This window comes from Schistocerca gregaria, chromosome 5 (genome assembly GCF_023897955.1).
Source record: "Schistocerca gregaria isolate iqSchGreg1 chromosome 5, iqSchGreg1.2, whole genome shotgun sequence".
NCBI classification, from domain to species: Eukaryota; Metazoa; Arthropoda; class Insecta; order Orthoptera; family Acrididae; genus Schistocerca; species Schistocerca gregaria.
Window position 1 is genome coordinate 146,640,267 of NC_064924.1, and position 25,075 is coordinate 146,665,341.

The window sequence follows — 25,075 nt, forward strand, 5'->3', positions numbered from 1 at the left end:
AAGTAACCGTTATGATGCCGCAGGTAACATTCTGCTTTGCCCATCTTTTCCGTTCTGCCACATCTGCGAACAGCCCAACGATAACTGTACCCGAAATATTCGACATCTTGGCGATTTGATGATTCGAGAGTCCCATTTTATTGTAATCACCGATTTTGTGTTGCAATCACGTGGTAAATGTTCTCCGTGGGGCATTGTCACATTTGTGGCTTGTGTACACTACACGCACTATCGCTAATGGCGTTTGTTTCCTATCTGCAGTAAGGGCACGTAGGCACACACTAGGACCGCACGGAGCCGGCTGCCTTTATACGGACTTGTACCCTGTAACTCACAAATCGTTGATGTCTTGTTATATACTGTAATACTGACATCAAATGCGATACCATTTGACTGCATTTGTCAGTATATTAGAGGTCATATTATTGCATGTACACTGTGCACAACTATTCCAACCGATTTAATTTTCCTACAAATATCCATGTCTACTGTACTAAGCTGTAACGTAGGGTAATTGAGACGGTGAACTGATAAGATAACGCCTATCCTGTTACAGGAGTGGAGAGCAGCAGGAATGATTGCGAAACTGACCGCTGCGACTATCAGCTGCGACAGTATGGGCGCGATGGTGCAGTGGAATGCTGCCTACATTGATAACACAAGTCACTGCCTCTAAATTTACTCTTCCGGCACGCTCGACCGTCCTCGGTTGCCGAGTCCAAGTGGCTGTGCATGTCGCGTCTGTTTCTCTTTAAGGAAATGCTTTGTTCATTCGTCACTGGATTCGTAGCCGACTCCACAGCGTGAGGGGCATTTAGATTCATCAGTTGGCTGTCCTGCGCTATCCCCACCGAAGTCCCCACAGCGTCTGAAGCCGAAGGCGTCCGCAGGCGCAGTTAGTTCTCAAGGGCAAACAAGTAAGTACGAATGTAATACTTCGCTTGTAGTTGTATTGTCTGCTATTTTAATGGCAGATTAGGCGCATTCTAAAATGTAGCTAAGTATAAGAGGCGGTAGGACGGAGAAGGAAACTAGTATTTTGATTCGCATCAAAGCTGATAGAGGCGCAATTACATCAATTTTCTTTTTACGTACGTTATGTTCTTCGATGGTCAAGCCAACATAATCAGATGAATTTCATTCTGCTTTACGTAACGTACGGCAACTGTGGAACGCACGTGTGATGCATTTTCGGAAGTCAGCGGTAAGACGATAGGATTACGCGTCGTCTTGCACTAGTGGTTAACAGCAAATTACAGCAACGTAATAAGTGATGTACGTCTCTAGATGCATCTAGAAATTGTACTTACTGCATAAGATGGGTCAAATGGCTCTGAGCACTATGGGACGTAACATCTGAGGTCATCAGTCCCCTAGAACTTAGAACTGCTTAAATCTAACTAACCTAAGGACAGCACACACATTCATGCCCGAGGCAGGATTCGAACTTGCGACCGTAGCGGTAGCGCGGTTCCAGACTGAAGCGCCTAGAACCGCTCGGCCACACCGGCCGGCACTGCATAAGAGATGTATGCTGTCAAGTACTCCATACGCATTTGACATAACATTTGGAAACAACAACATTTTGTGCATGCCACAAAATGCCCGATGCCGAAATTCTGATAACGATGTCATGACCTCTGAGACGCGATTCCACGCAAAGGAAGAATGGCTAGAGCACATAATCGTGACGTGATCACACTGAAGAATACAGAGACCCAACGTTTAAGAACTTTTGGAATCCGAAACACACGTTTATCGATAATTTAGCAAGTAGTTTCGGTCAGTTGGGTCATCATCAGATTCGTCTGACTCCTTGAACTAGTAAACAAAACAAATAAACTGATTAACTTCACATTTTGCCCACTTAAAAAAAAAGCTTGTACCCGCGATTGAGACCGTCATAAGATACAGAAACATGATAGTTCTGTGATAAACATACGTGTCAGATAGGGCAGTGTTATGTTCTTGCCGACGATTACTTTACATTACGTGTCGTGTTATGAGGTTCCGGCTATGTTTTTATATGTCGTAGAGTGATCTGGTGTTAAAACTCGTGATCTTAATCTGTGATTTTAGTTAAGAATAGGCAAAAACTGGAAAGAATTTTTTACCCTGACGCAATGGAACCAAGTAGCACATTGTGGTCTTATAGAGACGAAACAAAGTTGATCAGTACCTCACATAATTCTTGGTGTATTGCCTGATGCACCTGAAAATGACTTTGAAGGCTAGAAGTAAAAGATTGAAATTAAATCTTGGAATTGTTGGATGTGAGGTCTGTCAGTTATGCAAATATGTTTCGGCACTATTGTGCCATCATCAGTGGGTTTACATTTTTATTTATTCTGCAATATGAACATTTGTCTTAAATGATTATAAAATTATGTGCATCTTTAGTTCAGACAATAGATCATTTCATCATTTCTTTTTGTAAATGCTTTTACATTTGGAGTGCATGAATTTTATGGATTACTTGTATGTTAATTACTGCAGGTAGCTTGTCATCTGCAACCAAACGATGTTGATGAGAAAGTTTTTCGCTGGGAGTTAACCTATCTTCTAGAATGTAATTTAGTTTGGCGCGATGTTTTTGCGCCTATATTCGTTTTTAATTACGTTTTCGTGTGGTAAGCACTTCCATTCTCCGTATCATGCTGCGGTGTTGTGATCCACACGTAACTATAACAAGTATTTTCCACAAATAACGTAGTAAAACACTTTTCACTTCATCAAAACACAGTGTGATTGGGGTTTGTTGTGTGTTCCATCCCAGTCAGTGTTCATTTGTTCATCAGAGAGTTCGACCCCAAATTTGAAGTTTGTTTGCAGTTTATCTTTGAGTGTGCGTGCGCACGTGTGTTCGGAACCGGAACCGCGTTGCTGCTACTGTCGCAGGTTCGAATCCTGCCTCGGGCATGGATGTGTGTGAAGTCCTTAGATTAGTTAGGTTTAAGTAGTTCTAAGTTCTAGGGGACATGACCTCAGATGTTAAGTCCCATAGTGCTCAGAGCCATTTTTGTTAATTTTATGCTGCTGAAACTCATCAAATTGTGAGGTAAGATTTTCACAAACGTCCATTTTACAACGTTTTAAGTGCACGACTGATGTTGTAGAAAGGTGATAGAAAATTGAAAATATCGCGTGGCTCGGATGTTCTGCTATTTAGGTGAATTATCTACACTAATTTGAGGTTCTTTCCTGGCTTGATAGACCATAAGTGTCTTGTATCAAGCTGTTCTTCTCAACTTCACATATACTGCTACGATACATTGTAAACAGTTTCGTCACATGGATTTAATACATCGTCTGTTAGGATATCAACTGGACCTCGTTTTTTTGCCTATTTGATCGTCTGCTGCCTTCTATTTCAATTTTTAAAGCTACGTATTTGTCGTCTACTGTATTCGTCTCCCTTGTTTGATTCAATTATTGCAGAATGCTCCTTTCAGCATTCTCAACGACCTCCCGGTTTTTCACTTAATCCAGATCTCCTCTCCTTAATCTCTGCCTTCCCGCAAGATCTTCAGTCTTAAGATGCAGCTCAAAACGAATAAGAGTCAACATCCACCTCTGGAAATGTCTTACAGTTTGAATATTGTTTCGAAGTATCTGTCTTAACATTATTCTGAAACCTTCCAATGTCTCCAGCTCTCTTCCATTTATGCAATCTTCTTTCGTGGTTCTTAAACCGAGTATTTACGATCATTAAGTTATGATTTGCGCAAAATTCTGCTAGGCGACTTTCCTTTTCATTCTACTCTCCACAGTCCATGTTCTCCTATTTCCTTCTCAACCGTACTCCACTGTCCAATGCCAGTGCCCTACAACAATTACGTTAAATTTTCGTCCCCATTAACTACACTGCTGGCCATTAAAATTGCTACACCAAGAAGGAACGCGGATGATAAACGGGTATTCATTGAACAAATATATTATACTAGAACTGACATGTGATTACTTTTCACGCAATTTGGGTGCATAGATCCTGAGTAATCAGTACCCAGAACAACCACCTCTGGCCGTAATAACGGTCTTGATACGCCTGTACATTGAGTCAGAGCTTGGATGGCGTGTACAGGTGCAGCTGCCCATGCAGCTTCAACACGACACCACAGTTCATCAAGAGTAGTGGCTGGCGTATTGTGACGAGCCTGTTGCTCGGCCACCTTTGACCAGACGTTTTCAATTGGTGAGAAATCTGGAGAATGTGCTGGCTAGGGCAGCAGTAGAACATGTTCTGTAAGCAGAAAGGCCCGTACAGGACCTGCAACATGCGGTCGTGCATTATCCTGCTGCAATGTAGAGTTTCGCAGGGATCGAATGAAGGGTAGAGCCGCGGGTCGTAACACGTCCACTGGTCAAAGTGCCGTCAATGCGAACAAGAGGTGACCGAGACGTGTAACCAATGACACTCCCTACCATCACACTGCGTGATACGCCAGTATGGCGATGACGAATACACGCTTCCAATGTGCGTTCACCACGATGTCGCCAAACATGGATGCGACCGTCATGATGCTGTAAACAGAAACTGGATTCATCCGAAAAAAGGACTTGTTGCCATTCGTGCAACCCAGGTTCGTCGTCGAGTGCACCATCGCAGGCGCTCCTGTCTGTGATGCAGCGTCAAGGGTAACCGCAGCCACGGTCTCCGAGCTGATAGTCCATGCTGCTGCAAACGTCGTCGAAGTGTTCTTGCAGATGGTTGTTATCTTGCAAACGTCCCCATCTGTTGACTCAGGGAGCGAGACGTGGCTGCACGATCCGTTACAGCCATGCGGATAAGATGCCTGTCATCTCGACTGCTAGTGATACGAGGTCGTTGGGATCCAGTACGGCGTTCCGTACTACCCTCCTGAACCCACCGATTCCATATTCTGCTAACAGTCATTGGATCTTGACAAACGCGAGCAGCAATGTCGCGATACGATAAACCGCAATTGCGATAGGCTACAATCCGACCTTTATCAATGTGGGAAACGTGATGGTACGCATTTCTCCTCCTTACACGAGGCATCACAACAACGTTTCACCGCCGGCCGCGTGGTCTCGCGGTTCTAGGCGGGCAGTCCGGAACCGTGCGACTGCTACGGTCGCAGCTTCGAATCCTGCCTCGGGCATGGATGTGTGTGATGTCCTTAGTTTAGTTAGGTTTAAGTAGTTCTAAGTTCTAGGGGACTAATGACCACAGCAGTTGAGTCCCATAGTGCTCAGAGCCATTTGAACCAACGTTTCATCAGGCAAGGCCGGTCAAGTGCTGTTTGTGTATGAGAAATGGGTTGGAAATTTTCCTCAAGTCAGCACGTTGTAGCTGTCGCCACCGGCACCAACCTTGTGTGAATGCTCTGAAAAGTTAATCATTAGCACATCATAGTATCTTCTTCCTGTCGGCTAAATTTCGCGTCTGTAGCACGTCATCTTCGTGGAGTACCAATTTTAAGGCCAGTAGTGTATCTGATTAATTTATTTTATCTCATCATGCTTTCTTTCAGTCTCTTCGTCGTCTGCGGAGCTAGCCGTAATATAAACTTGTGCTATTGTAGTGGGTTTCGGCTTCGTTTCGCTATTGCGTTCTCTGTGCTGATCGTAGCAGGTTAACCGCATTCTTATTTTCTTATTTGTTTTCAGCCCTACTCCTGCATTATCTTGTTTGATTTTGTGCTGATATCTCTGTAATCAGCTGGCCAGAAATACCGCACACCAATAATTCTCACTGTATCAAACCTCTACTCTCCTTATAAATTCTCTAACCTGTGTACCTGATTGCATGATATAACATTCCACGTTCCAATCCTTAGAACGCTAGTTTTATTTCCCCTGATGACTACATCCTTATGAGTAGTCTCCTACCAGATGGGGGGCTCCTACACCTCCCGGATATTTTTCCCGGGAGGATGTCATCATCATTAAGCAATACAATAGAGCCGCATGTCCTCGGAGAATATAATGACACTCTGTGAAATTTAAAATTTTCCAGGCAAATTAAATATTCGAAGAGATTTCGGGATTGCAGCCGGTTTTCGTAAAATTCACTCCACGATATTTTGACTGGGCGCCTGACAGTCACCTTCATATGGGCCATCCATTTTTGGAGATACGTAGATAATACTTTCATAGTGTGGCCCCACGGAGAAGATGGTTCAAATGGTTCAAATGGCTCTGAGCACTATGGGACTCAACTGCTGTGGTCATTAGTCCCCTAGAACTTAGAACTACTTAAGCTTAACTAACCTAAGGACATCACACACATCCATGCCCGAGGCAGGATTCGAACCTGCGACCGTTGCAGTCGCACGGTTCCGGACTGCGCGTCTAGAACCGCGAGACCACTGCGGCCGGCACGGAGAAGATACTCGCGTTTTTACATCACCTTACCTGCATTCATGAGAACATTCGGTTTGCTATGACATTAGAGAAAGACGGTTGTATCCCACTCCTGGATGGTTTGGTTAGACGAAAGAGTAACGGCTCTCTGGGACGTTATGTTTGGCGTAAGGCCGCTCAGACTGATCTGTACTTAGCTCTTCAAGTTGCAATCATCCATCTCAAGAAACTATGAATATGCTTAAAATTATCGTACACAGAACCCATACAGTGTTGGATGCAGACAGTTTGCCTAAAGAGCTTGCACATTTAAAGACAGTGTTCAGAGAGAATGGATACTCTACCCGGCAAACTAACAGGGCATTCTCAACTAAAACCAGGAACCGGAAGTGGATAAATAGGAGAACGCGTGAGTAATTTTCAGGACGATTTCGGACGTGCTGGGAGGTGGAGGTTAATTTGTTTTTGCGGAAGTAGAGGATTTATAAAATACATTGCCAGTGTGGTGTGACGTATATACGACAAACAAAACGCACAGTGGAAAAACGCTGCAGAGAACATAAAAGTTGCACTCACCTTTCGCAATCCAGCAAGTCTGCAATTGCGGAATATTGTATCTCTAACGGGCATTCCGTGGAGTATGACAAAACAATAATTTAAGGCACAGCAAAATCTTTTCGGGACTCCATTACAAATAGTACGTTGAAATACGCATCGTGGGGAATCTAATGGACCGTGACACCGGCTACCAGCTGGATAATGCGCGAAATCCCGTCATCTCCGGGATTTTCTGCACACGAAGACTCCAGAGTCCATCGGCGAGTGCGGAGAGCGGCAACGCCGAAGACACCTGACCTTTGGTGTTTCTCCAGCGAGGGTGCTGCCGCTGGTCGGTGTGGTCTAGGGCTGTTGATAAAATATCGATATATTTATTCAAACAATATCGATATATATTGACTATATCTGTTCCCCCTATATATCGATATCGAAGAGGCAATATCGAGGGCCGATATGTTTATTTCATGTTATATCTTTTGCGTAATTTTCGGTGAATGTATGAAATTGTTCTTTTGAAATTATAGTAGAACATAATTTTACTTTCATTATGTGAAGCAGTCTTACTACTTTTTGAGCTCTCACTACGTCCCGTCTTGCTCTTTGACCGGCACAAAAAAGTAGTCCAACTCCACTGGGGGATGACGGTATGTATGGAACAACAAGATTTCCGATGTGGAAAAACAGCACACCAGTTGCGATAAAGAACAATTTTTAACGCAACTGTAGCGCTGTTTCGTCACATCGACAGTCTTCAAAAACAGTTGCTGAAAAAATGACCACATTCTAAATGACAAGACTGGTTTTTGCGGTGAGGGGATGTGCTGACGTAATCGACGCTCGGCGCTACCAACGGAATCTGCGATCTTGAACTTCAGCACGCAATTTTTTTACCGAGCGAGGTAGCGCAATTGTTAGCATACTGCACTCGCATTCGGGAGGTCGACGCTTCAAACGCTTTTCTGTCGATCCTAATAAAGCTTTTCCGTGATTTCCCTAAATCACTTCAGGCAAATGTCGGGATGGTTCCTTTCAAAGAGCACGGCCGACTTGCTTTCCCATCCTTCCCTAATCCGGTGGGATCGATGACCTAGATGTTTGGTCTCTTCCCCCAAACAACCTTATCCTCTAACCAAGCAACCACGCAGTTTTGACACTACAACTGCTAGGTCGCTAGCGTTTGCAGAAACGAAAAATACAGGGATTCGGCATGAAGTGCTCCATAAAAGTCCGATATGTGACGAAACCGAACGGTGGATCCATCGGATACCTTTTATTGTGCCACTTACATGCAGTTGCCATTGTTAGCGAAGTGGTTATCGCGTAGTGTGAACATGCATCGTTTTCCTTTCAGTTCTTGCTCTAGGGGGTATAAGCAGGCAGTTAGCTTGTTGATGTACAGAATAATTACAGTGTGGTCCTTCTTTCTCCGTGACTCTGACGTATGCGCGGCAACACACTCAGCGCGCTATGCAGGGCGGACCGGAGAACGTCTTGGTCAGTCTTCGATGGCTTACCTGAAGATGAAATTAAATGATCGGGTTCCCCATTCGGGGGAAAATGACTGGCACGTGTCCAGTCGAAATATCGTGGAGTGAAGTTTACAACCTGCTGCAATCCTGAAATCTCTTCGAACATAATGACTCTAGATTCCCCTTGCTTTCAGCCGTTCCCAGCTATAATATAGCAAGGTCATGGTTCTTGTAATGTTACAAGGCTAGATCAGTCAGTCACCCAGACTCTTGCCCCTGCATCTGCTGAAAAGCCTATTGACTCTATTCAGTATCCATATGTTTGTATGGTTCCTCTACAGCTACTCGTCCGATAAGGTTGCAAGTACGGTAACGTAGAGACATAAAAGATACCCCACGTCAGCGAGGTCCACGGTTCGTGGGCGGCATGTATTTTTATCACAATTCCCAGGGTGGTCCATTGATAGTGACCGGGACAAATATCTCACGAAATAAGCATCAAACGAAAAAACTACAAAGAACGAAACTCATCTAGCTTGAAGGGGGAAACCAAATGACGCTATGGTTGGCCCGCTAGATGGCGCTGTCATAGGTCAAACGGATATGAACTGCGTTTTTTTAAATAGGAACCCCCATTTTTATTACACATTCGTGTAGTACATAAGAAATATGAATGTTTTAGTTGGACCACTTTTTTCGCTTTGTGATACATGGCGCTGTAATAATCACAAACGTATAAGTACGTGGTATCGCGTGCCATTCCACCATTGCGGACGGTATTTGCTTCGTGATACACTACCCGTGTTAAAATGGACCGTTTACCAATTGCGGAAAAGGTTGCTATCGTCTTGATGTATGGCTATTGTGATCGAAATGCCCAACGGGCGTGTGCTATGTATGCTGCTCGGTATCCTGGACGACACCATCCTAGTGTCTGGACCGTTCGCCGGATAGTTACGTTATTTAAGGAAACAGGAAGTGTTCAACCACATGTGAAACGTCAACCACGACCTGCAACAAATGATGATGCCCAAGTAAGTGTTTTAGTTGCTATCGCGGCTAATCCGCGCCTCAGTAGCAGACAAATTGCGCAAGAATCGGGAATTTAAAAACCGTCGGTGTTGATAATGCTACATCAACACCGATTGCACCCGTACCGTATTTCTATGCACCAGGAATTGCATGGTGACGACTTCGAACGTCGTGTACAGTTCTGCCACTGGGCACGAGAGAAATTACGGGACGATGACAGATTTTTTGCACGCGTTCTATTTAGTGACGAAGCGTCATTCACCAACAGCGGTAACGTAAACCGGCATAATATGCGCTATTGGGCAAAGGAAAATCCACGATGGCTGCGACAAGTGGAACATCAACGACATTCGCGAGTTAATGCATGGTGCGGCATTAGGGGAGGAAGGATAATTTGCCCTCATTTTATCGATGGCAGTCTAAATGGTGTAACGTATGCTGATTTCCTACCTAATGTTCTACAGATGTTACTACAAGATGTTTCACTGCATGACATAATAGCGATGTACTTCCAACATGATGGATGTCCGACACATAGCTCGCGTGCGGTTGAATCGGTATTAAATAGCATATTTCATGACAGGTGGATTGGTCGTCGAAGCACGTTCACCGGATGTGACGTCCCACGCTGTAGGAGCATGCGTTCTCAGAAATGATAAGTTCACAAAGGTACATGCATCACATAGGGAAATAAAATGTTCAAACGTACCTACGTTCTGTATTTTAATTTAAAAAACCTACCCGTTACCAACTGTTCGTCTAAAATTGTGTGCCATATGTTTGTGACTATTACAGCGCCATCTATCACAACGCGAAAAAAGTGGTCCAACTAAAACATTCATATTTCTTTACGTACTACACGAATACGTAAGTAAAAAAATGGAGGTTCCTATTTAAAATAACGCGGTTGATATCCGTTTGACCTATGGCAACGCCATCTAGCGGGCCAACCATAGCGCCATCTGGTTTCCCCCTTCAAGCTAGACATGTTTCGTTCTTTGTAGTTTTTTCGTTTGACGCTTATTTCGTGAGAAATTTGGCCCGGTCACGGTCAATGGACCACCCTGTGTAATCATGGTGACGATGCCAACCCTGGCTAAAGCGTTTATTTGTTCTGTTTACTAGTTTAAGGTGACAGACGAATCTCATGATGCACTGACTGACCGAAACCGGTGATTTAATGAAGTAAAAATTCAGTTTTGGAATCCCCAAATTCGAACATACAGTCGGTGTTCCTTGTGCCTTACCTAATCACTTACGGGCCCCCAAAAAAGTCCATTATGGACGTAGTATTTGACAGTTTCTAACAGTAACAAATCAGTGGTCATTGCAAATCTCTGTGATGGAATAGCTTCGTGTTTTTTGTCTGTCAACAAACAATAAAAGTAGTTCTCTTTCGTGTGAGCAGTAGTTGAGACTCGCTGTTCCAAAAGTTTATACCGGAGCTGCCACAGTGCGACTTTTAAATCACGAGCAACACACCATGAGCAGACTGCTGTATAGGGATTCAATTTACCGCAGTCACGCAAGAATATCTTTATTGATTTATGATGTTGTTGGAGTTTTGCAGTGTTCGTCTTTTTAGTAAAATACTTTTGGGTGCCGAATTAAGAAATAATTTTATCGAAAGTCAACTGGACAAAATTTCTGTTGCACATAACTTTATGCAGGGTGTCTCACTATTCCTGTTACACAATTCTAGATGTTGTAGAGGAGACATAGAAGATCAAGTTTTACATAGAAACCCATATGCGGAAACGTCATTCAACGATGCTACAGCGCGTCAAAGCTATAGGCGCCGGCGCCTGTACATTTATGTATATACAGCGTGATTCGATTATGGTGTTACAAACTTTCAAGGGTGGTGGAGAAGGATAAATGTATCAATTTGAAGTAAAGGTCCCTGTACCAGAAAAGAACGACTGGAAAGTTATAAGCGAAAAGTGTTTTGATATTTCTGACAGTGAAATTCACGTACATGTACTGTTGTGTGGATGATGCTTTTCCGAAAGTCAGATGGTATGTCGCCAGACTCATATATTCTACACACCAACGTGAATAGTAGTTTTGTTGCCACTTCCCCTAATGATTTTAGAAATTCTGATGGAATGTTATCTATCCCTTCTGCCTTATTTGACCGTAAGTCCTCCAAAGCTCTTTTAAATTCCGATTCTAATACTGGATCCCCTATCTCTTCTAAATCGACTACTGTTTCTTCTTCTATCACATCAGACAAATCTTCACCCTCATAGAGGCTTTCAATGTATTCTTTCCACCTATCTGCTCTCTCCTCTGCATTTAACAGTGGAATTCCCGTTGCACTCTTAATGTTACCACCGTTGCTTTTAATGTCACCCAAGGTTGTTTTGACTTTCCTGTATGCTGAGTCTGTCCTTCCGACAATCATATCTTTTTCGATGTCTTCACATTTTTCCTGCAGCCATTTCGTCTTAGCTTCCCTGCACTTCCTATTTATTTCATTCCTCAGCGACTTGTATTTCTGTATTCCTGATTTTCCCGGAACATGTTTGTACTTCCTCCTTTCAGCAATCAATGGAGAGATCATCATGACACTTCTTCAACTACAGGCCACATGTCCTGTGGATACACGTTACGTGTCTTTAATGCAGTGGTTTCCATTGCCTTCTGCATCCTCATGTCGTTGATCATTGCTCATTCTTCCGCCTTTAGGGGCAATTTCCCACCCCTAGGGGCAATTTCCCACCCCTAGAACTCACATAGGTACAATAATTTCTTCACTTCCAATAAGCATTTGACCCGGTACAACGTCAGTGCGGTCGCGTGGAACATAAAAGAATTTGCGTGACTGGTGTGAGGTTTTGTTGTTAGCAAGGATGCAAACTATTATTTTGCGTGGAGAGTCACCGACAGCTGAAGTAATTTTAGGTGTGCCCCAGGAAATGTGTTGGAACCCTTTTTTCCCCCTTGGTATGCTGCTCGTCAGCCTACAGAATTTTTAAAACGTAAGCAGATAAGAAACAATAAAAGCAGCCGATAAAACGGTGACTTAAATTGTAAAACGGCGGAAAATTGTGGAAAGTTACAACATAAAACAAAGGGTGAGCGATGCTAATAAAATACACAGGATGCAGCCAGGTAGAATAGTAGACAGACAATTAAAAAACACGGCGACAATCTGGTTTCTCTTCGCAAGAGAAATAAAAATAGTCCGCAGCTCGTGGTCGTGCGGTAGCGTTCTCGCTTCCCGCGCCGGGTTCCCGGGTTCGATTCCCGGCGGGGCCAGGGATTTCCTCTGCCTCGTGATGATCGGGTGTTGTGTGCTGTCCTTAGGTTAGTTAGGTTCAAGTAGTTCTAAGTTCTAGGGGACTGATGACCATAGATGTTAAGACCCATAAAAAAAATAAATGACGCCCAGCGTCAGTATGATGTCCATTTGCAACACTTCACAAAAGACACACAACACTTAAGAATCACTGGAAACACTGGACTAAAAAGTCGGGCCGGCCGCGGTGGTCTCGCGGTTCTAGGCGCGCAGTCCGGAACCGTGCGACTGCTACGGTCGCAGGTTCGAATCCTGCCTCGGGCATGGATGTGTGTGATGTCCTTAGGTTAGTTAGGTTTAAGTAGTTCTAAGTTCTAGGGGACTTATGACCACAGCAGTTGAGTCCCATAGTGCTCAGAGCCATTTGAACCATTTTAAAAAGTCGGCACGATGATGACACAGCACAGTCAAGTGGTGATGGGGGGGCGTGGGTGGACAGATGAGGGGGAAACAAGAGGGGAGGAATGGAAAACGAAAGGGGGATGGAACTGACGCTGGATCCCTTGCTGCTTATGTTGTATTTCAATGACCTGAGGGGCGTTGTAAACACTAATCCCTGACTTTTACAGATGGTGCAGTTACCTACATCGACGTACCGTCAGCAATAAAGTTAAACATAGACACACGCTTTAAAAAGATTTCGAACTGCTTTAAAGATCGAAAACTCGCTTTTCATTTTGAGAAACGTAAAATTGTGCACCTCACAAAAGCGGAAATAACTATTATCCTACACTGAGGTGACAGAGCTCATGAGAAAGCGATATGCACACACACACACACACACACACACACACACAGATGGGAGTAGTATCGCGTACACAAGGTGTAACAGGTCAGCACATTGGCAGAGCTGTCATTGGTAATCGGGTGATTCATGTGAAAAGGTTTTCGATGTGATTGTGGACGCACGACGGGGAATAACAGAGTTCGAACGCGAAATGGTATGTGACATTATGTAGATGTTATCACTTGAAGTATTTGTTTTAGAAATTTTACCCTTTTTGCGTCATTTTGAGCGTAAATTTGTTATCCCCGATCATATTGTAGTATGAAATTATGAATTATAATGAAGTAGCCTATTCGGCTCATGGAACCGCGCGACTGCTACGGTCGCAGGTTCGAATCCTGCCTCGGGCATGGATGTGTGTGATGTCCTTAGGTTAGTTAGGTTTAAGTAGTTCTAAGTTCTAGGGGACTGATGACCACAGCAGTTGAGTCCCATAGTGCTCAGAGCCATTTGAACCATTTGACCATTCGGCTCATGATTCGATCAAATAGATGTGTAGCGGAAGTGTGTTTACAGGGTTGCCAGTATGGCTTAGCCTACACAAGGTATCTTATCCGTTAAATGGTTTTTGGTGCTCTGACGTACTATGGACGTTCTATTGACCTTCGTTTTAGGGCTGAAACTGTTTCTTCGCAGCGTTTCACCTATAACAAAATTGTGTTATGGAACGGACCACGTCATTTTCGTTCCATGTCGAAGTGTTGGCGGAGTTAATGCTATGTAAAAACAGAATAATCGGCTGTTTTAAAATAAATGATTTTACAACAAATGCAGGTTGCTTACTCGACCACAGACCCATGGCCACCTAAACGGCATGCCATAGGTCGCTATGCAACAATGAAAATTTTGTGTAATGTGCGAGTTCTTATGAATTAAATACCTTAAAATAGTTTTGCTGCATCAATAATTACAAAGTTTTCTCATCAATAAACTAAAAGCTAATTTAACTTAGTAAGTACTTCATTACATGCGACATACTTTCAAACACAACATCAGGCAAATGTAGCGATTACGTGTTTACCTTCTCAGTATACTTATCAGCTGTGAGTTTGCTTCTTGACGTTAATAACAAATCTCTCTGATGATAAGATAAAATTTTATTGATATAAAATCCATTATATATTTGTAGAGTGTGTTTCCTTGTAACTGTCTTGCACATCACAGTAAAAGCTCTGTCCTCTACCTTTTCTTATATGGAACAATATTATTCCCTGGGGGAAGTTTGATTGATTACTTTCTCACAGTGCATTTTCCTATAGTTAGCTGCTTTTGTATTTGAGATCGCAAATGCCTGCTCATGCTGTGATGCTCAGCTCGCAGGCAATCGGTCCGAACACTGGTAGTAGAATAAATTTTCTTCGTTATTGTTTGGCCTTTAAGGGGTGGCAAGATGGTGCAGTACAGTTTGTGATCCCAAAAGTTGGTGCCATTGTGTTGGGTTAAAATCCAAACCCCATCATAATGCCCCACAGACTGTGGGCTTGTGAGACTGCTGGCGGTGATTCGCCTATCGGAGGGGGATGCTAATACTGGCAATGGACAAAGGCATCATGATGGTTAAATCTCTGGGACTCTTTTTCTTCTGATTTCTGGGTCGATGCAGGTAATTAATCTATGAACTGCTGGTCACTGTTCCACTTCTGCTGACTGGATGAAGTTCAATAGTCTTCATCAAAAGTTAAGATCTTATCGCGGCCACCCCATATAACCTCGCCACTAGCGTTTACTGTTGCAGTTCACAAAAATTTAGGCATCCGACCGAATGAATGGTAGTAGGGCTCAAATATTTAGATCACGCTTGTCGCTAATGATGACTATGTGTCACAACAAATATGATGATGATTAAATTTGCGGCCAAACTGTATACCATTAGTAAGCGGAAGATCTGAAATAAGAAGTCTTCCAGAGTAAACTTTCATTTCTTTTTTAAATTTATTTAGAAAACAGCAGTTCATTCTTCCTGTCAGATAAAAGTCACACCCATTCACTTTAAGATTCGCAATCCTACATTGTTTATGTGAAGAAATCCATTGCTAAAGACAAGAATTTATTAGTTCTATGAGATTAATTAAATGGTCTCAGTATCCTTTATAAATCACTCACCATCCCGGACTTCAGTAGTAAAGGTTACGTCTCCCTTACACTCATTGTACTGCTATTACAGGTACACACCTCGGCGAAGAGGTTGCTTAAATCTAGCAAAAAACCAATCTTGTTATTCAGCAGGCTTCGCTCCGTCAGCACCACTGTATCGGCATATTATTTGACATCAGTAAGGCGTACGACACTACTTGGAGACACTGTATTCCCGCACAACCGCATCAATGGAGATTTCGTGGCCACCTCCCCATTTTCAGTAGGTCTTTCCTGTCTCGCCGGTTTTTTCGGACCCGTTTTGGTAACACGCTGTCTGATCGATTTGAGAAGCAGAATGGTGTCCCCCAGAGCAGTGTTTTAAGTGTTACCCTCTTTGCTATAGCCATCAACAGTATAACATCTACGGTAAGGAGTCCAGTACAGTGCTCCTTATTTGGGGATGACTGCTGTTTTCTGTTCCTCCTCCAGTGTTGCAACGGTGAGCCGTCAGTTGCGGCTTACAGTGTGGCGATTAGACAAGTGGGCTGCAAAGGCGGATTTTCAGTTTTCTGCCGATAAGTGTGTGTATGTGTGTTCATTTTAATAATTCTCGTCGTCCTTTTAATTTGCCTGCCTTGGGTATAGGGAACACTACCCTACATTTGTAATTATGTAACAGGCGTATTTAAACTGTTTTAGCATGTAATTATCTGAACTGTTTCTTATTTAAATTGTTTTGTTAATTAAATTGCATTGTGTATTATTGAGAAAGAGCGGGAAACCGCGCATAGATACATTTTGAGAAAGAGCGGGAAACAGCGCGCAGTAATACATCTGTAATGGTAGCAGGGATTGTCTGCACCAAAAACCATTGTTGGCGGCGAGACCGCACTTTTGTAGCATTGAGCGTTGGAAGCGAGCAGTTGCGAGTAAGATGTGAGACGAGGCAGTCGTAGCTAGCGAGACATGAGAGGAGGTCGCTGTAAGCGAGGTATGAATTAACACTTTGAAAGAAGCGGTGTGCTCGCCAGCCACTCGCTATATGTAGCGCAATGCTAGTTTTTAAGAATTTTTGTAAAGAACTATACCCCTTGTAATTGTTTGTCAAGATCGTTCTCAGAATATAGTTAACTTCTACCAGATTAAATGCATTAAGAATTTTCTATCCCAAAATCATTCACGTAAATGCTTTACGGAATTTATTGTTATCTTAAAAGAAAAGTCTAAACTGAGCTTCAGCTTTTATCAAATCTAAATTAACTTCAACTTAAAGAATTCCAGTCACAAAGTATTATGAAACTCCACCAGCAGCTTATAATTATGTTAAAGAGAAGTAAGTATATTCATTCCACAGTTTGCTGTAGCAGTCAGATGGCGATCCAGTATAAATAATTAAAGGTAAGAATCAGTCTTAATAATTTCAGGTAACGACTGAGGGCCACGGCGACAACACATTTTATGTTTCGTCGTAATAATCAGCAGGTAGTCTTGACAGAGCAGCAGTTAAAAGATTTTAAGAGACGCAGCGTTCAGTCAGCAAGCAAACGTTCATCAAATATTAGACGGGAAGGTTTCACATTTTAGAGCCGACCCGTGTGGCCGAGCAGTTCTAGGTGCTTCAGTCTGGAACCGCGCGACCGCTATGGTCGCAGGTTCGAATCCTGCCTCGGGCATGGCTGTGTGTGATGTCCATAGGTTAGTTAGGTGTAAGTAGTTCTACGTTCTAGAGGACTGATGACCTCAGATGTTAATTCCCATAGGGCATAGGACCATTTGAACCTACATTTTAGAGACACAGTGCGGTTTCTGGGCCTCATTTTTGATTTTCGATTGTCGTGGTTGCCACACCTGTGAGACGTAAAAGCCACAACCCTGAAGTCACTGAACATTCTCAAGTGCCTGAGCCACAGGTCTTGGGGCGCGGACAGGGCGCGTCTCCTCCAGTTTTATAGGGCTTTTGTGCGTTTCCGGCTGGACAACGGGTGTACGGCGTATGAGTCAGCGAGGCCCTCTTATTTGCGTATCCTTGGCGCTGTCCACCATGCGGGGATTTGACTGGCCACGGGTGCTTATCGGACCAGTCCCATACCCAGCCTCTGTGCTGAGGTCGGAGAACCGCCACTTACCATCTGCGGCAGCTCCTACTGATGCGCCAGGCTTGTAAGTTTCTTGCAGCTCCAACCTCTCCTGCCCACCATATTGTTGCTCATCCGCCTTTGGACCGTCTTGTTTCCCACCGTCCCCAGGCCACGCTGCCGATTGGGATCCTCGTGTTGGAGTCCCTCGCTGTGGAGTCAGTACGACCCCAAATCCAGGGTTTTAACCGCCTGCCACCCTGGTTACTGGAGAGGCCCAGAGTACTTTTGGATTTGGTGCGGTACGAGAGAGATAGCACTCCTGCCACCGTTTTTAATGCTACATTTTCTGCCATGTTATTAAAGCACCACGACCATGTAGCTGTCGAAACAGGGGGATTCCGTTGGTTGCTCTGTTGCTTTTCCGGATCGTGTCCTCAAGGTCCTACTGCCTCAAGCATTTACTGTCCTTGATGCAGAATTGTCTGCGATCTTGCGGGCACTGGAGCAGATGAGGCCCTATTCCCGTCCTAAATTTCTTGTGTGTTCCGATTCACTAAGTGCCCTTCACTTATTGCAACGTTTGTATCCAGCAGATAAAATAGTCCAGACCATCCAGGATGCCGTCCTCCAACTACAACGACTGGGGAAGAAGGTGGCTTTGTGCTGGGTTCCAGGGCATGTCGGCCTTGCTGGAAACGAAACGACAGATCTCGCAGCCAAGGAGGGGATCCACAAGTATTTCAGTGTGCCATCCCCCTTCACGCACTCACCTCGCTATTGAGCTCACGAGTTATGCGTCGGTGGGAGGATAAGTGGCTGGAAGTGACTGACAATAAGCTCTGTTCAGTCAAGCCCACAACGAGTGTGTAGTGTACTTCCTTCCAGCCCCGTAGACGGGACGAGGTTCTCCTCACTCAGCTTCGGATAGGCCACAGCCCTATGACGCATGGCTTCCTGCTCCGGCGGGAGGACCCTCCAATGTGTGGTGCTTGTGGCGTCCAGGTCACAGTGCGCCACGTTTTATTGGATTGCGTTTTGTTTTCTGACCCGCGGGCCGCGGCCGACTTATCGGCGGATCTGCCATCTCTTGTAGGAAATACTCAAACGAATGTGGTTAAAGTTTAAAAGTTCTGCAATTTCATTAATTAAAACTTCCGGGCTGAATTGCCGTGGTCCTTATATAAAACTGCTTCTCCTTCCTGACGTTTCGTTGCCTACTGCGGGCATCTTCTGAGGTGAGTCGGCGACTGGCTGCGAGGCGCTGGAGTTCCCGCTTAGATGGCGCCACCACTCATCACGTACTTTTGACTTTAAAACTATCTCTGGCTGGTGCCATCTCTCTCGATTGTAGGTAATCGATAGTCACTTCGTTGGTACAGAGTCGACCGCCATATCTTGTCTAGTTTTAATCCTTCTTATTTTTTATTAAATTTTATTAAAATTATTTTCGTGCTTGTAGATCTCTATAGCTTCTCTATACATGCTGGCATAATATGTGAGGTCCTAGCTATCACGTTTGTCTCTCTAAATTTTATTTCGTGATCACCGTCTTTGAAAACGGTATCCACTACAGCTGATTTGTCAATTTCTCCCAATCTACAGTTCCTTTTGTGTTCCGTTAGGCGGGTATTAACACTCCTTTTAGTTGTTCCAATATAAACCATGCCACAGTTACACGGAATTTTATACACACTGGGGTAGCTAAGGGGTGTCGTGCGCCTTTCACCAATCTTAAACTTTCACTAATTTTCTTGGTAGGTTGAAAGATTGTCTCCACTTGAAACTTGGCCAAAACTTTCCCAATACGGTCCGTGATGTTATGAATGTTGTTGTTGTGGCGTTCAGTCCTGAGACTGGTTTGACGCAGCTCTCCATGCTACTCTATCCTGTGCAAGCTTCTTCATCTCCCAATACCTACTGCAAGCTGCATCCTTCTGAATCTGCTTAGTGTATTCATCTCTTGCTCTCCCTCTACGATTTTTACCCTCCACGTTGCCCTCCAATGCTAAATTTGTGATCCCTTGATGCCTCAGAACATGTCCTACCAACCGATCCCTTCTGCTAGTCAAGTTGTGCACAAATTTCTCTTATCTCCAATTCTATCCAATACCTCCTCATTAGTTACGTGATCTACCCATCTAATCTTAAGCATTCTTCTGTAGCACCGCCGGCCGCGGTGGTCTCGCGGTTCTAGGCGCTCAGTCCGGAGCCGCGCAACTGCTACGGTCGCAGGTTCGAATCGTGCCTCGGGCATGGATGTGTGTGATGTCCTTAGGTTAGTTAGGTTTAAGTAGTTCTAAGTTCTAGGGGACTGTTGACCACAGATGTTAAGTCCTATAGTGCTCAGAGCCATTTGAACCATTTTTTCTGTAGTACCACATTTCGAAAGCTTCTATTCTCTTCTTGTCTAAACTTTTTATCGTCCACGTTTCACTGCCATACACCCCGAACAAATACTTTCAGAAACTACTTCCTGATGCTTACATCTGTACTCGATGTTAAAAATTTCTCTTCTTCAGAAACGCTTCCCTTGCCATTTCCAGTCTACATTTTATATCCTCTCTACTTCGACCACCATCAGTTATTTTGCTCCCCAAACAGCAAAACTCATTTACTACTTTAAGCGTCTCATTTCATAATCTAATTCCCGGAGCATCACCCGATTTATTTAGACTACATTTCACTATCTTCGTTTTGCTTCTGTTGATGTTCATCTTATATCCTCGTCTCAAGACACTGTCGATTCCGTTCAGCTGCTCTTCCAGGTCTTTTGCTGTCTCTGACAGAATTACAATGTCATCGGTGAACCTCAAAGTTTTTATTTCTTATCCATGGATAATAAATAGAAAAAATAATGATGTCAATGTTCAGTTGGAATACGGGGAGGTAAGACAAAACTGGCAAGGAATAAGGAAAAGAATTTTGGCGTATGACACACCAAAGTACGTCACAAGTTACCCCTCGATTGATTACCGACATGAGAGATAGCTCGAGCGCAGAGGAAGCAAGAAACATAGCCGAAAGCCAGATAGAAAACAGAGACTGGGTTAGGTGCGATGATACACAAGTTGGTGCCAAAGTGACACCAGACAATACAACGGACGACTGCCTCGATAATGAAGTATGTAACGAACACCAGGACGCTTACACTTTGTGCTGTGACCCCGAGCACCGCGATGGAAAGTGCGGGACGCTACAAACCATCAGCTAGCACAGAGCACGGAGTGGCGTACACGATGGAGGAAGCAATCTGGTAAACGAAACTGGCAATGGTACGGGACCAACTAGCCCAGCCGCTAACAATGTGAATTAGTGATTTACATGCGAAAGGAAAAAAAGCACCCACCATGGTAGCCTAGAGCGCTAATGCGCTGTTTCCTGGACTCGGGTAGGTGCGCCGGCCCTGGATCGAATCCATACGGCGGATTATGCCCGCCAGCCTCGATGTGGTTTTTAGGCGGTTTTCCACATCCAGCTAGGTGAATACTGGGCTGGTCCCCACGTTCCGCCTTAGTTAGACGACTCGCAGACATCTGGTAAACGTTCGCACTATCCTATGCCTTACGCGAGATGCAGACAGCTGGGGTACTCTAATTCCATCTCAGGGGGTTGGGAGTGGTGGCAGGAAGGGCATCTGGCGACCCTCTGCACCTAACACTGCCGATTCAATAGTAACACGGCCGAGCCCGCGTGATGCGAGACAAAGACCCCAAGAAAGAAAGAATGCAACAGTAAAAAAGCATTGCAAAAAAAGTTGCATGAAAAGCTTAAAGAGTACATTATGAGCGTAAAGGAATATACTGAACAGGTGCAGTATAGAACAGTAGTAAAACTCTTAACTGGAAGCCGGCGACTTAAAGATTATGCATAAACCGTAAAACAATATGGATATTTTTCCTTTCCCTCAAAGACATGCAAATTTCTGTTTAGTGAGGGCGAATGTGGCGACGTGGAATAACGCGCCATAGCCATGAGCTAAAAGAACTTACACATGTGTCACTCCTATTAAAAAGCGTCTTGCTGCTAAACAAAATGGAAGAAAGCTAGACTGTTAAAGGCCGCACTGTCAAAAACCCGTATACAGTTTGATAGCTAGCAGCAATTGCAATAAAGGGATCTCCAACTCTACTGGTGACCGACTAGCCTAGCAGACTTGCTCACTTCACTTCTCATGCATTCTGTGCGGCACTTCCTGACAACCCCCAGAGCCAGTTGGATCAAAAATTACTACCAATGGAAAAATTCTTCGATAACATTTCAGCTCTCAACTACTGCATATGAAAGAATAAACCAATCAGAAACGCTCCCACGAATAGAGAAAGCGCGCCCAAATTTTATCCCACCCTCTGCGCTAAGGTGTGCGGGCTTTCGCAATAAATGCGTACTGGTGTGGTAGTGGCCCTCAACTACGCACCCACAGACAGTGTTGAAATATTAAAAGTTTTGGCTGGTTTCATTGTCTAGGGGCTAGGATACGTAGTTGCCGCATTACTGCTCAATCCACGGTATACGATAAGAATTCACACACGACTCGAACGCTCGAAGGTTTCTATCACTCGGCAGCTGCGAATTATGAAAGTAACATATAAATTTGTAAATGAAAGATTGCAGTTAAATAAAATCTGCTGGTACTATCTTAACGACTTCAAATGATGAGTACGATAGAAGAAGTACTTTTGACGATGCGATGTATTTCTGCAAAATACTTATTGGTGTCGATGGTCCAGCAATAAAATAAAATATAAGTTGAATAACAGGGAAACAATAGATTCCTACTGCACGTAATTAGCTACGAACAACAGCATAGCTCGCGAGGGGTTCACTTCTAAACGCTCACTACGTCTTCACTGTAGAAGCCACGGAAACCTCACAAGTGCTCAAGTCGGCACTCCGAAGTATTTCGTATCTGCCGGGACCACGAGCAAACCGCTCCACACTCTCCAAGTCTCTGCCGCGACCGTGCATCCGACGCGCCGTCTCGTCCAGCACTCCCCATGTCCTGAGCGACTGTCCAGAACTCTTCTCCCACTTCCATCCAGTCTTCCTATTCACGAGCACTGTGATTGGCTAGAGCGCTCGCGCAATGTCTTCAATCTAACGCACCCACACAAACATAATGAAACGCATTCGAAATATTGGATTTACATTTAAATGACTTAAAATTAAATAAATATTCCTACGGCTAGACCATGAACACGCTCTAACACACATTATTAGATACATAAACAAATTAAATATTAAAGGAATAGAACAAAAGGTAGGCCAACAGCGTACTGTCTCTGTGCTTCCTAAAACACAGTAAACATTTAACTAATTTCTTCATGAACAATATATATCGGATATAAACAAAGACATAGATGAATAAATATATTTATAAGCATGCTGCTACCCTTTTTCCGTGTAACTGTGGAGTTCTTATGGCCTGACGCGATCGATAGTAATCGGCCACTTTCACCTCCAATAGCTCATGTACTATTCAAGTTACATGACTGTAATTCATGCCGATTTAGGTCTACACTAATAGCTTTCTTAAAGACACGGCGATCGACAAAATCGGATGAAGCGTTTATATTTTGGAAATTCTTTGCTGGGTGTTACTTGTATAATTTACTTTCAGATACTAAACTTTAGACTAATAAAGATATTGAAAATCTGATTACACCATCAGAATCGGCGTGCAAATAATAGTAATGAACATGTTTCTTTTTGAGGTACAGTAGAGTCTCGATAGTTCGAGGTGAACGGGACCGGAACCACCTCGAACTATCGAAAACTCTGGACTATCGAAATTTAAATGGGAAAAAGAAATATTATGATATTGCAAGTAATACAGGTCAAAATATGAACCTTGCTAAAATGAAAGTATTTACACGTGCATTTGCATTGGCAGAATAACATTAGTTATTTATCTAGACAAGTAATAGTGAGGTGTCTTTTGTTTGACGAAGCTGCAACGTTTCCTCGCGGCAGTGTCACGCCACCGTCTCAGGAGCAGTAGGTCAGTTGGTGTCGCCTCAGGCTGTTGTTCCTCGTAGCCTCGAGAGCAGCGTAGCCATCGGTGTGACTCACCATCGGTGCAGCCTCTGCCTCGTCATCCTCGTCACTCTTACACTGCGATGGAATGTTAACCATGTCAATTATAGAAGAGTCTGTCACTTCCAACTGTTCGTCCGAATTTAATCACTCGCCTACTTCCACCTCTTCTGCCTCTTCGCACCCTGGCAACCTTCTGATTAAATTACACAATGGTTGATCGTCCTCATCTACTAAATCTTCAGTTTCTGTGTCTGGTATACTTTCCTGTAGAATTTACCTCCATGACTTAGAAATTGTGTCTGACTTTATTACGCTACAAGATTCGCTAATTCAGTACACGACGTCCTTCGAAGTCACTTTCTTGAAAGCTCCTAAAATGCTTTCGTTGCCATCGGAATGCAGGATTGACTGTCGCAATCGCCGTCGATACTTTTGTTTTAGACATTCCAGAACGCCTTGACCCATGGGCTGAATGAGACAAGTAACGTTTGGTGGCAAAAACAAGGCGCTGATACCGTCGCACTGCAGTTCTCCTCCACTTGGATGTGAGGACGATTTATCCATGAGCAAAATTGTTTCGCATAGCAGTTCCCTTTCTTTTAAAAAATTCTTGCAGTCAGGTACAAATGAGTAAAAAAAACAATTCTTGAAGATTTCCTGATTCATCCAAGAATTACTCTCATGTGTATAGACAACCGGAAGAGCTGAGGTGGATACATTCTTGAATGATCTTGGCTTGGCAGACATCTCAATCACAACTAGTTTTAGTTTGTGGTTTCCAGTTGCATTTTAAGCTGCTCTTTGCTTTTTGTGCCCAGGAGCTCTTTTTTCTTCACAAGAAGCAAGTGTTCTCGCTGGTAACATTTTAAAATTTAGCTCAGTTTCGTCACAGTTATATATTTGTTCCTTAGACAAATTTTCGTCATTTGTGATTTTTTTAAACTCGACAATAAATTTTGAAACGGCCTGAGCGTCACCAGAGAGTTTTTCTCCACATACGTCTAGTTGACGCATTCCGTACCTCTTTCTTCCACACTAGCGGCGAAATTGTCATCTCCTTCCTGCAGCTGGTTTCTGAAAAACGAAGCTTTTTCTTGCAAGATTGGGCCAGAAATCGGAGCACCTTTATGTCTCTGTTGGGTAAACCACATGAACAATGCCCCGCCCGCATCTCGTGGTCGTACGGTAGCGTTCTCGCTTCCCGCGCCCTTGTTCCCGGGTTCGATTCCCGGCGGGGTCAGGGATTTTCTCTGTCTCGTGATGGCTGGGTGTTGTGTGTTGTCCTTAGTTTAGTTAGGTTTAAGTGGTTCTAAGTTCTAGGGGTCTGATGACCATAGATGTTAAGTCCCATAGTGCTCAGAGCCATTTTGTACAATGCCTCACTTGTTTTTTCGAAGTCTGACTTCCT

General features: G+C 43.8%; 1 protein-coding gene across 1 annotated transcript in view; it reads left to right on the top strand.

The window, feature by feature from the left end:
- Window positions 1–613: 613 nt before the first annotated feature.
- LOC126272625 (TD and POZ domain-containing protein 1-like) overlaps window positions 614–25,075 on the top strand; it is a 39,333-nt gene continuing 14,871 nt past the window's right edge. The window contains exon 1 of the mRNA XM_049975583.1: window positions 614–917. The gene's annotated coding sequence lies outside the window, so the exon portion shown is untranslated. The remainder of the gene's footprint in view (window positions 918–25,075) is intronic.